Below are 13081 nucleotides of genomic sequence, written 5' to 3'. Positions count from 1 at the left end.
CATCCAGCAGAGCCATGTTCTCCTCCAGGGTGAATGGCTGTGTCCTCTCCACAGCCCTTGACATGGTGCCAGGGAATCAGTAGCAGCAGCTGGGTCGACGAATGCAAAGATGTGCAGGCAAGTGCTCCCTCATGGGACCTGGCTGCCTTATATGTGCCCTTCTGCCCAGTCTCATGCACAGGAGTACAGAGTGATTGGTCACTCACATTTGCATCCTATGTTTCCACCAATCCCTTCAAACCTAGCAGTCTGTGGGTTCTCTATCGGTTTCATTCTCCTGCATGATGTCAGCCCCACAAACACATTGCAACAAAGTAGAAGAATTCCAACTGACTTCTGCTGTGCACCTTCCAGAACAATTTCGAAATTTGAACTTGGTCTCCATGACAACCAGCATGCATGTAGGCCTTAATACTTGTCCCCTATGTAATTTGGAGCATCACACACAGGTACGGTGCGTTTCGGGGCCCTAGGGCACCCCAAATGCATGGCAACGGCCCGTACATGCATGCCTACGTTCACTATCACTATGGGTCTGCACGCGTATGCGTACCCGTAGTGTTACGGACCGTACACACGCATGTACGCTCTCTATCACTATGGGTCTGCACGCGTATGCGTACTCGTAGTGATAGTGAGCGTACATGCGAGTGTACGGTCCGTACCACTACGGGTACGCATACGCGTGCAGACCCATAGTGATAGTGAGCGTAGATGCGAGTGTACGGTCCGTACCACTACGGGTACGCATACGCGTGCAGACCCATAGTGATAGGGCCGTACACACGCATCTACGCTCACTATCACTATGGGTCTGCACGCGTATGCGTACCCGTAGTGGTACGGAACGTACACACGCATCTACGCTCACTATCACTATGGGTCTGCACGCGTATGCGTACCCGTAGTGTTACGGACCGTACACACGCATCTACGCTCACTATCACTATGGGTCTGCACGCGTATGCGTACCCGTAGTGCTACGGACCGTACAAATGCCTGTACGCTCGCCATCACGATGGGTACACATACGGCAGCACTCCCACAGTGATTTGGGAACATGCACAGGCCCTCTCAGCAGCAGTACGGCGGTTTTTACACATCACTGTGGTGATAGGCGACACACATGTAGGAATAGGGCGGACATACTTGTCCATGGATGGACATACTTGTCCAGGAATGGACATCAAGGCATCGTCTGTGCATTACTACATGTGTGGGGCACAGGTGTCACAGGCTGTGATGTGGAACATGCCTCCTGAGTGGAGAAGGCACCAGATGTATGATGAGATGTGTACATGTGTACTGTGTGAGGGTGCAATGTGTGCCAGGCATGCCCTTGACTCCTTTGACATGTGTGCATGTGGGACTGCGCACTTGGGGTGAGCGTCACTGGCATGGCACGGACACCAACACACGGAAGTGTCCCATGATGCCCGGTACAGGGGTCATGACACATGACTTGTCACTACCCACAGTGCACAATGTGACTATGTCATATATGTGTCCGGGATTTACATCAGGTTGATGTTGTAGCACCCTCAAAAGCTGCAGCCGTTGCAGCAACCAACATGTGGCTGTGTGTAGATTGTCATTGCACACTGTTCCGCACACCATGCCACATGTGTTATCGGATGTGAGGTGCACATGTATGCATGGGACACGGAGTAGCGTGACAAGGCCATGTCAGCATCCTCACAAGGAATGTGTGGTGAGTCATGACATGTGCACCTTCATGGCAAGGTGTGTGGGCTGGACTAGTGTAATGTCATGTGACCTGTGGCTCCAGTGTTCCACTACCAGTCTCTGCAATCGACATCCCACTTCTGCTGATGTGTGGGTGTATGTCACTCCTGTCTTGCGTTGGGCTGTGCACTTGCACTGGGACACAGCTATTTCCATGGCGTGGCATGGGGAGGTTCTCAATCACCGTGTGTAGCTGGGTCTTGGAAGGAGTGTCACCTTGCATCCATACGTGTCCTGGGCATGTAGCACATGCCTGACTCCCTATGTGGCATGTGTGTATTGCCAGATTTACATGTGCTCAGTAGACATGAGTTGTTCTCGTAGTGCACTCACTCTTCCTTGTCACTTCCAAATTACTGCAGAGCGCCTCCTGTTGCCCGAAGAATTCCAGACTTGGCTACCATGCAGGAGAATGACAGGATCCGGCTCTACCGCTCCACCCAACCGCTGATTCTGGAGCTGACGGCGAGACTGGCACCACACCTGCAACCGCAGCACAGGTATCCTACGGCACTGACACCCCAGCTGAAGGTAATGGCTGCCCTACATTTTCTTGCCACGGGTACCTTCCAAAATACCATAGCTCATGTTGGTGGCATGTCCCAGAGCATGTTCAGCGGTGTGCTGCATGATTTCTTGGAGGCCATGTTGATTCACCTGGATGACTTCATCAAGTTCCCAACCCCTGAACAGATGACTGAGGTCAAGCGTGGATTCTATGCCCTGGGAGGGATGCCCCATGTCATTGGGTCCATAGATGGGACACATGTAGGTTTGGTACCACCACACGCACGGGAGGTGGCGTACTGCAATCGGAAGCACTACCACTCCATCAATGCCCTTGTGGTGTGTCTGTCCAATATGGTGATTTCACATGTCTGTGCTCGTTTCCCAGGATCAGCACACGATGCCTACATCATGAGGCGTAGCGGGATGCCTGATATGATGATGCAGCTGCGCAACGAACGGGCATGTGTTGTTGGTGGGTACAGTCTGTCTGTCCTGTATTCTGTATAGCCGACCAGCACGACCGCTACACCAGTTCTAACGATGTCCATGTGCTTCCCATGTAGGGGACGCTGGCTATCCCAACATGCCTTGGCTGCTGACACCTCTCCGCAACCCCATCACGCCGGCCCAGCTCCGCTATAACACCGCCCATGGCCGGACAAGGCGAGTGATAGAGAGGACGTTTGGCATGCTGAAGAGCCGATTCCGGTGCCTCCACAAGACCGGCGGTGCACTCCCTTATGCCCCGGCGAAGGTCTGCAAGATCTTCATGGTCTGCTGCATGCTGCACAACATGGCAGTTGAAAGAGCTGTGCCACTCATCCTGAATCAACATGACGAGGACCATCCACCCGTGGAGGACGAAGGGCTTGGCAATGGGGCTAGTGATGTGGAGGATGTGGAGCCGCAAGAGGACATCCGGACTCGGCTCATACGCGACTTCTTTGCTTAGTGGTGAGTACCAGGATCTGAGTGTGCACGCATTGGTCCCCGTGTGGCATGCGTTGTGATGTGTGTCTCCACCTGCATGTATGGCACGTGGGTCAGAGGTGTGTGTGGGTGTGTCACTGGAGTGATGGTGGCAGTGATGGTAGTATTTCCCCAGTTATAATTGTGACCTAGCATGTTGTCATCCATACATGTGTCGAGTAACTGCACATGCAAGTGGCTGTGCTTTTTGTGGCTGACTTCTTGTGTGTCTCTCTTCCCCAGGTACCTGCGCATGCCGTTTGCTGGTTGCATTGTTGTGGCACTGCTATTCCTCATGGACATGACATCGTGGGCTGACTCAGCGTTACAGGCACGGACACGTTTGGAAGTCTCCATGGGGTAAGGGATGCATCTGGGGTGTATTGGGTGTGGCAGTTGTTCACGATGTGTGCACACTGCCCCGGTCGGGGTTTGGTTCCTCTGCAGACATGTGGCATCCCCATGGGACACGACATGCAGCTGGGTACACCTGAATAGATGGGCTGCCTGGTTGTCAGTCATCAGTGATGGGATAGTGGATTGTGATGATGGCATCAATGTGTGTGACACTGCCCTCGGACACATACGGTTAACATTGTCTTGACATGGCGTGGGACTTCCACATCAGCGGATCTATGGTGTATGGCAGGCTCTCCGTGAGCAGCTGTGGGTGTTTAGCTGTTAGCCGACGCTTGTGTGCCAGTTCCATGGCTATCACGCATTTGTGCTGCAGAAGGGGGGTGCCAGTGTTGGAGCCACATGTTACTCCACATGATGTGTTCATGTGTCCTTCAAGTTGCCTCTGCAATCCCAAAAACATGACTAATAAAGGTGTCCCTATGCCTCCAAGGTGCCTCTTCTCAGTCAATGCTGGTGTGTTGGCATGGTGCATCCTGCATGTCTGGCATGGTATTCCCTGATTGTGGCTATGTGTCAATGTGTCGAGTGGCAAGATGCAAGCTGTGTGTGTGTGCTGAGACTGTGTATTGGGCATGATGTCCATGACTGTGTGGGTATTGTGACATGTGCCATCCCCATGCATCCAACGTTGTCCATGACCCCATTCTCTGCATCCACCGGACTCAAGCTTGCAGGACATGGTTCTGCCACCTGTCTACACATACCTGGGTGCCCCCCAGGACACTGGCCAGGATCCCTGACCTCTGCGCATGACTGTTGCTGTACTCAATGTGTCTGTCAGCACGGTTGTTCGGCCACCCCCTCAGCTGGTTCTGACCATCACGGGTGTGTATGGTGCTCCATGTCTGTCTTGCCTAATAAACTGTGACCCATGTGTCCTGTGCCAGACTCAGGCCCCAGGGTGTGGATGGTTGAAGTGAACAGATGACTCAGGCATGTTTAGACTGTACAAGACACATATTAGGTAATAATGCTACCAGCAGGCATCTACTCTTAATAGTGTGATTTATTATTGGGGGGGGGGGGGACAAAGTGAGGGGCTTTCCGGGATTAGGGAATCCAAAGTTCAGTAGGGGAGTTGGTGTCCTTGCCATTGGAAATCCTCAGAGTCCATGCCACAGTCTTTGTCAACATTGGTCAGCCAGTGACCAGCAGGGCCATGTGGCAGAGAATGTCTCTTGATGCTGTGATGCTGTTGCTCCAGTGGGCCAGGTGCCAGGCCAGGTGTCCTGGGAGATGGTGATGTAGCAGCCACCCTCACGGTCCTTTCCGTGGACGACCCGGCTTCCTGCGGGGAACCTCAGCAGCAGGCCGTGACGACGTCTGGGATGCTCCGTCGGATGTTTCCTCCTCCTCCTCCTGATCCCTCCCTGTGGGTGGTGATGTTCTCCGCCTTCTGGCACAGGGAGGGTCGGCCATGGTGTCGGCCATCCGACGGAGTGTAGCGTGAATCCCCTGGGACGCCGTCACTTGCTCAGCCTGTCTGTCCTCCATCCTCCGTTGGTGTACCTGTAGACAGGCTATTAGCTCCGCATGTTGCTGGGCCTGCTGGACCTTGATCCCCTCGAGGACGGACACAACCTGGGCCATGCCCGTGGTGTCCTGCCGGTATGAGTCCAGGATGTTACGGACATGGGAAAATACCGGATCCCCAGCCAACTGGTCAGGCTCGCGCCTCCGCCGTCCTCCACTCCCACCACCCCTGCCCACTTGCGTCTGGCCTGCACTTGTGGGCACATCGGGTCTCCGGGACCCCTGAGGGGTGGCATTGGCGTTGTCGCCTGCCTCCTCCTGGGTGCCCGGGACACCGTGTCCCTCCTGGCGAGCCTGGCTGCATTGTGGTGTTGGGGCAGGGATCCTGGGTGTCTCCTGGGATGTGGCAGGAGTGGGGGTGGTGGTTGGCACGGTTGTACCTGACGCAGGTGCTGCAGGTGGTTGGACACCAGAGGGGCCAGGTCGGTCGGGGTCGTCCGCAGAGGGGTGAGAGTGGTCGCTGCCGGTGGGATCGGTCTCCTGCAGATCCGGGTCCTGTGAGTGTTCCCCCCCAGTGTTGGGGGGTGCAGCACGACGTTGACCTGTGTGTGAGAGAGAAAATGTTAATTTTGGTCCATGCAACATCCATGTTTCATCCGTTTCAAAGTTGGCACATTTCCTCTTGGAATTAGGATCTGTCTTGCATTCCACTCACAGTGCACTTGTGCATGGGTGTGTCCCTTGGGCACCAATTTGGCCCCTTTAACTATGTGTGGCACAGTCTTACTTGCTGCGTCAAGTGTGACTGCAGTCAGCAGTGGAGTGTGCAGGTGTGGCGAGCCATGCATTTGCGCCTTCCTTGTAGCACTGTACATGTGCACATGGAGTGGATCCACACACTTATATGATGCAGGTGGCTGTCCTTGTGCTCGTGTACAGGTTGTGACATGGCCCTGCGTTTTGCCATGATGAAGAGGGGGGGTTCTGGCACTGGCCACCCTTGTCTACATGCACGCAGTCCACCTGCTGACGAGCAGACATTCCCACACACCAAAGGACTGATTTGCTCTCCCTGTGTCTCCCTCCTTCTCTGTCCCCCTCTCCCTCCCTCTCTGTCCCCTTCTCCCTCCCTCTCTGTCCCCCTCTCCCTCCCTCTCTGTCCCCCTCTCCCTCCCTCGCTGTCCCCCTCTCCCTCCCTCTCTGTCCCCCTCTCCCTCCCTCTCTGTCCCCCTCTCCCTCCCTCTCTGTCCCCCTCTCCCTTCCTCTCTGTCCCCCCTCTGTCCCCCTCTCCCTCCCTCTCTGTCCCCCTCTCCCTCCCTCGCTGTCCCCCTCTCCCTCCCTCTCTGTCCCCCTCTCCCTCCCTCTCTGTCCCCCTCTCCCTCCCTCTCTGTCCCCCTCTCCCTTCCTCTCTGTCCCCCTCTCCCTCCCTCTCTGTCCCCCTCTCCCTCCCTCTCTGTCCCCCTCTCCCTCCCTCTCTGTCCCCCTCTCCCTCCCTCTGTGTGTCAGCCTCCTCCCTCTGTCCGTCTTCCTGTGTCTCCCTCCTTCTCTGTCCCCCTCTCCCTCCCTCTCTGTCCCCCTCTCCCTCCCTCCGTGTGTCACCCTCTGTCACCTTGGCCCAGCTTCCTGGGCACACACTGTTGGCAGATCTTTGAGTGGCCCTTGGCCTGTTGATGTGAGTTTGTTTCTGATCTCCAGGCACCCATTTTGTCTGCTGTGTGTCTGTGCGCTGCTGCTGTGGTGGTGTGTGCTGCCACTCTTTCACAATGTTGGCTGTTCATTAGCTGCTGTCATGTGCAAAACAGTGCCTTCACCCCCATGTGTTGATGCAAGGCGTCCGCCATTTGCTGGCAAGTCATTCCTGTGTTGGGACACAGTGTTTGTCTGGCTGTGACCTAGGCCATATGGGCAGAGGGCATTGTTGTCTGCTTTGGAGTCGCACTATGTGATTTTTGGTGCCCAGCCTCCCGCCATCCGGGTTACCGTGTCATGTGTTGTTGTCTTCTGTGGCCTGTGACTTGACATTGTCCAGCTGGGTGCATGGGGCATGGTGGCAGCAGTGGCATGTGCCTGCTCATGGAGTGTGGTTGAGTCATGCGATGGCTTGTGGTGGTTGCGTGCCTGTTAGTAATTTTGGTTGTGGTTGCAGTACCCCCATGTGAGGTGCGTTGTTTGTGTACTCACCCGGGTCTCGGAGTCCTTCTACTCCTTCAACTGCCTCCACCGGCAGTATGGCCATCACCCTCTCCTCCCAGGGATGGTACTGTACGGCTCTGCGGGAGGGCCCTCCTCCGGTGGCGTTGGCCTGGTCGTGTTCCTCCTGCCTCTTGGCTCTGACCCTCCTCCGCAGATCGTACCACCTGTTCTGGCAATCCTGCTTGGTCCTCCTGGTGTCCGCAACGGCATTCACAGCATCGACGATGGTCTGCCACATGGCTGTTTTGGCTGCCTGGCTGGTGCTTCTGACCAATGTTCCAAAGATCTGTGGCTCGACTCTGAGGATTTGATCAACAAGGACCTCCAACTCTCGGTGACTGAACTTTGGATTCTTGGTAGTGGGCATGGTGAGGGGTGTGGGTGGGGATGGTGTGGGTGTGGGGGGTGTGTGGATGTTGGGGGGGGTGTGGATGGTTGTGTGTGTGTGTGAATGTGATGAGAGGGTGTTTGTGAGGGTGGTCGTGTGAAGGTGTGCAAGTGTAAGGTGTGGTGTAGCTTGTAGTCTGGTTCTGTGGTGTCTGGCAGCAGTGAGTCTGTTGCAAAGGCTCATGGTTTGTGTGTGTGGGCCCTTTTCATTGGTCCATGGGTGGGTGTGGCAGTGTTTGAATTTTGGGTGGGTGTGTTATAAGGAGTGGTGGTGTATTGGGCCTCTGTTTGTTTTTGACAGTTGCAGGTCAGTGATTATGTTATTTTAGTGGTTGTTGGCCATGTTTAGTGGCTGTGTGCCTTTCGAATGGTGTATTCTTGTGTTGTTTTGTTTTGTCCTTGTTGTGTACGTGCGTTTTGAGCGTGTGTACGGTGTGTACATGGGCCATTTGGTTGTACGATTATGTCCTTGTGTGTGGCTTTGTACGACTCGTACATGCGGTTGTGATGTTGGGGCATGGGGTGCGCTCCGTACTTAGGAGGTTGTGTTGGGGGTGCGCCAGGAACTACTGGGGTGTACATGGACGGTGGTACGACACGTACAGGGGTGGGGGGGTGTACATTGACGTTGGTACGACACGTACAGGGGTGGGGGGGTGTACATTGACGGTGGTACGACACGTACAGGGGTGGGGGGGTGTACATTGACGGTGGTACGACACGTACTGGGGTGGGGGTGGGGCTCGAACGTACTGGGGTGTAGGTTCACGGTGGTACGACACGTACTGGGGTGGGGGTACGACTGGAACGTACTGGGGTGTGGGTAGACGGGGCTATGACACGTACTGGGGTGGGGGTGTGGCTCGAACGTACTGGGGTGTAGGTACACGGGGGGTACGACACGTACTGGGGTGGGGGTACGACTGGAACGTACTGGGGTGTGGGTAGACGGGGCTATGACACGTACTGGGGTGGGGGTGTGGCTCGAACGTACTGGGGTGTAGGTACACGGGGGGTACGACACGTACTGGGGTGGGGGTACGACTGGAACGTACTGGGGTGTGGGTAGACGGGGCTATGACACGTACTTAAGTGGGGGTGTGGCTCGAACGTACTGGGGTGTAGGTTCACGGTGGTACGACACGTACTGGGGTGGGGGTACGACTGGAACGTACTGGGGTGTACATGGACGGTGGTACGACACGTACAGGGGTGGGGGGGTGTACATTGACGGTGGTACGACACGTACAGGGGTGGGGGGGTGTACATTGACGGTGGTACGACACGTACTGGGGTGGGGGTACGACTGGAACGTACTGGGGTGTAGGTACACGGTGGTACGACACGTACTGGGGTGGGGGTACGACTGGAACGTACTGGGGTGTGGGTAGACGGGGCTATGACATGTACTGGGGTGGGGGTGTGGCTCGAACGTACTGGGGTGTAGGTTCACGGTGGTACGACACGTACTGGGGTGGGGGTACGACTGGAACGTACTGGGGTGTACATGGACGGTGGTACGACACGTACAGGGGTGGGGGGGTGTACATTGACGGTGGTACGACACGTACAGGGGTGGGGGGGTGTACATTGACGGTGGTACGACACGTACTGGGGTGGGGGTACGACTGGAACGTACTGGGGTGTAGGTACACGGTGGTACGACACGTACTGGGGTGGGGGTACGACTGGAACGTACTGGGGTGTGGGTAGACGGGGCTATGACACGTACTGGGGTGGGGGTGTGGCTCGAACGTACTGGGGTGTAGGTACACGGGGGGTACGACACGTACTGGGGTGGGGGTACGACTGGAACGTACTGGGGTGTGGGTAGACGGGGCTATGACACGTACTGGGGTGGGGGTGTGGCTCGAACGTACTGGGGTGTAGGTTCACGGTGGTACGACACGTACTGGGGTGGGGGTACGACTGGAACGTACTGGGGTGTAGGTACACGGTGGTACGACACGTACTGGGGTGGGGGTACGACTGGAACGTACTGGGGTGTGGGTAGACGGGGCTATGACACGTACTGGGGTGGGGGTGTGGCTCGAACGTACTGGGGTGTAGGTTCACGGTGGTACGACACGTACTGGGGTGGGGGTACGACTGGAACGTACTGGGGTGTACCTAGACGGGTGGGGGTATACATATACGGGGGGTACGTGTCGGACGTACGGGGGCTGGGGGGAGTGTTGGGCGCGTATGCGGGCACATGTCTCCATGGTTGCTATAGGTGTTCGGTGCGGACGGTGTTTTTTCCATACGGTTGTACGCTCGGACGCACGGGATGGATCGTGATTCCTCGGTCGGACTTGGATTTTCACGTTTGTAAGGTAAATCGTCCGAGGACGTGTCGGACACATTTTCCGACCCGAGGACGTGTGGGGAATGATTCCCAGTGCGGTTCGTATGGACTTTTTACCATGCGAATCGTGATTGCCAGTTCGTACGGCACTTGTATGATTCGTACGGTAAAAAGACCCGATACGAGTCGCACGGGGGAATTTTTTACCGGATCGTGATCGGCACCTTATAAGGTCCCAAAGGCGAGACCTATTGGCTATGCCAATGCTTGTTTGCTATTGTAGTGCATGCTGCATTTCAATGACAATTCTGCTGCATTGCCCCGGGACCATCCAGACCATGACAGGTTGTTCAAAATTCGGCCTGTCGTGGAACATTTGTCTGCCAGGTTTCCAGAGGTTTATACTCCTGGAAAGAATTTAGCCATTGATGAGTCCTTAATCTTGTATAAATGGGGGCTGCTGTTTAGGCAGTACATTCTGAGCAAACGTGCTCGCTATGGCATCCAGCTGTACATGCTGTGTGAGAGCTCCACTGGCTATGTGTACAGCTTGAGAGTGTATACAGGGAAGGACACAACTCTTCACCCTGTAGGTTGCCCTCCCACGCTAGGGGTCACAGGAAAGATCGTATGGGAGCTTGTCCAGCCACTTCTTCACAAAGGTTATAACCTTTATGTGGACAATTTCTATACAGGAGTAGAGCTGTTCAGTGAGCTCTACAAAGCTGGCACCGTGGCTTGCGTTACAATTTGTTGTCGCCGCAAAGGATTCCCACGGGAGGTTGTTTGCAAGAAGCTCCAGAAATCCCAGAGCACTGCGTTCCGTTCCAACAAACTGCTCGCAGTCAAGTTCTCACATAGGCGTGACATGTACGTGCTCACTACAATTCATGCTAAGAGCACTTCCCCTGTCACGGTTTGAGGTCAGATGGCTGAAGTCCATAAGCCCACCTGTATACTTTATTGCAACAAGTACATAGGCGGAGTGGACAAGAACGACCAGGTTCTTCAGTTATAAAATGCGAGCCATAAAACTCGCACTTGGTATAAGAAACTGTTTACGCACCTGATCCAGATGGCAACATACAATGCGTATGTTGTTTATCGTTAGGCCACCACCGGAAGACTCATGTATTTCCTTGACTTTCAGTTGTCTGTGATTGAAAGTCTCACTGCTACAGGAGCAGCAGCCTCCACTTCATGTGTTCTGGAGGACGTGGCAAGGCTGCAGGAGCGACACTTTGCCGATAAAATTCCTGCAACACCCAAAAGGAGCGACCATGTCGTTGTTGTAATGTGTACTCGATGCAGGGAAAGAGGCAGGAGACTCGTGTTTACTGTCCCCAGTGCCTAAGTAAGCCTTCCTTCTGTTTCCCTACTTGCTTTATGTTGTATCACACTAAAGCAAAATACTGGGAAATTGATTGTGGTGGAGCTGCCAATAGGTAAACCTTTCAATTGGTGTGAATAGATACCAACTGTCTGTGGGCCACTCCTTCACTATGAAAGCAGCTGCAGAATATTTCTTCCTCTACTTAAGGAAATCATGGACTTCTCAACACCTTTATCTGCTTTCAGAACGTGGTAGTTGTTCTGTTCGCCAATTGACAAGTGCATTATAGTCTCCACGCTGCACATACTGGTGGACAGAACATACGCCATGTTGTCACGGAGTACCCGTGTTTCACATTCAGCCGTTCTTCATAGTTTATGGTGTTCGCTTAAGAAAGCTTTTAAAAATTTCCAGGATGTTTGCCTTAGTTTGAAAGGTAGATATGCTTGCTCAGCTCGAGGAATGACTTTGCGCCATACTCGGGAACCCCCAACTTGCATCCACAAACTGGAAGGATTTGCATTTAGCATAGTGAGAGCATTGATAGCAATGTTTTCTCATGCTTCAAGTAGCTATAGATGGAAGGCATTACTATAGGGCCTCTTGACAATTCGAAAGGATTAGTTAGGACTCTGATGAGGACAGACACGCAAACGGGTTAGAACAGCTTATGGTAGATGCGCTTTCCCAGGAGTATTGCAAAGGTAGAAGGCAGATCGTAAAGGTAGTATAGATACACGTCATGATTTCATCTTCACCCATGGATTCAAATCTATTGCTGCCACACTCGCACTGAATTTACTACAGTACTTATGGGTCAATGCTGCTTGCCATGTTCATCCACCGTTAGAACTCAGTAGATGGTCAGTTTGCTGAATGATGAGTGCATTACAGTCACTGCACATAACGGTGGATTGGACATATGCTACAAATTCGTGTCTGCCTTATGATGCCACAACTTTCCCACACAAAATTGTGTGGAAAAAGTGATTTTTTTCAGCTAAATTTGAGGTTTGCAGGAGATTCTGGGTAAGAAAACGTTGGGGGATCCACGCAAGCCATACCTCCCTGGAACCCCCCGGGTGTCTAGTTTTCAGAAATGTGTGGGATTGATCGGTTTCCTTAGCTGGCCGCCGAGCACGGGGCCAAAAACCAAGGTGACCCCACATACAAAACCAGGTTGTTTTGTGATAGGCAATTTTGATGTCCCCTCAATACGTTTTGGGCCCTAGCCTGTTGCGGGTACTTGGCCTCCCAAACAAGTGAGGCACCATTTTTATCGGGAGACTTTGGGGAACGCTGGGTGGTAGGAAATTTGTGTCTGCCCAGTGATGCCACAACTTTCCCACACAAAAATGTGTGGGAAAAGATTTTTTCAGCTAAATTTGAGGTTTGCAGGGGATTCTAGGTAAGAAAACATTGGGGGATCAATGCAAGCCATACCTCCCTGGAACCCACCCGGGTGTCTAATTTTCAGAAATATGTGGGTTTGATAGGTTTCCCTAGCAAAACCAGGTTGTTTTGTGATAGGCAATTTTGATGTACCCTCAATACGTATTGGGCCGTTTCCTGTTGCGGGTTCTTCGGCCTTTCACACAAGTGAGGTACCATTTTTCTCGGAAGACTTTGGGGAACGCGGGGTGGGTGGAATTTTGTGGATCCATGCAGATTCCAGAACTTTCCACCACAGAAATGTGAGGAAAATTTGGTCTTTTTGACACATTTTTGAGTTTTCAAGGGAT

The sequence above is a fragment of the Triturus cristatus genome, chromosome 2_1 (assembly GCF_964204655.1).
Source record: "Triturus cristatus chromosome 2_1, aTriCri1.1, whole genome shotgun sequence".
NCBI lineage: Eukaryota > Metazoa > Chordata > Amphibia > Caudata > Salamandridae > Triturus > Triturus cristatus.
The sequence above is the reverse complement of the archived record's forward strand: the minus strand, read 5'-3'. Positions refer to the sequence as shown.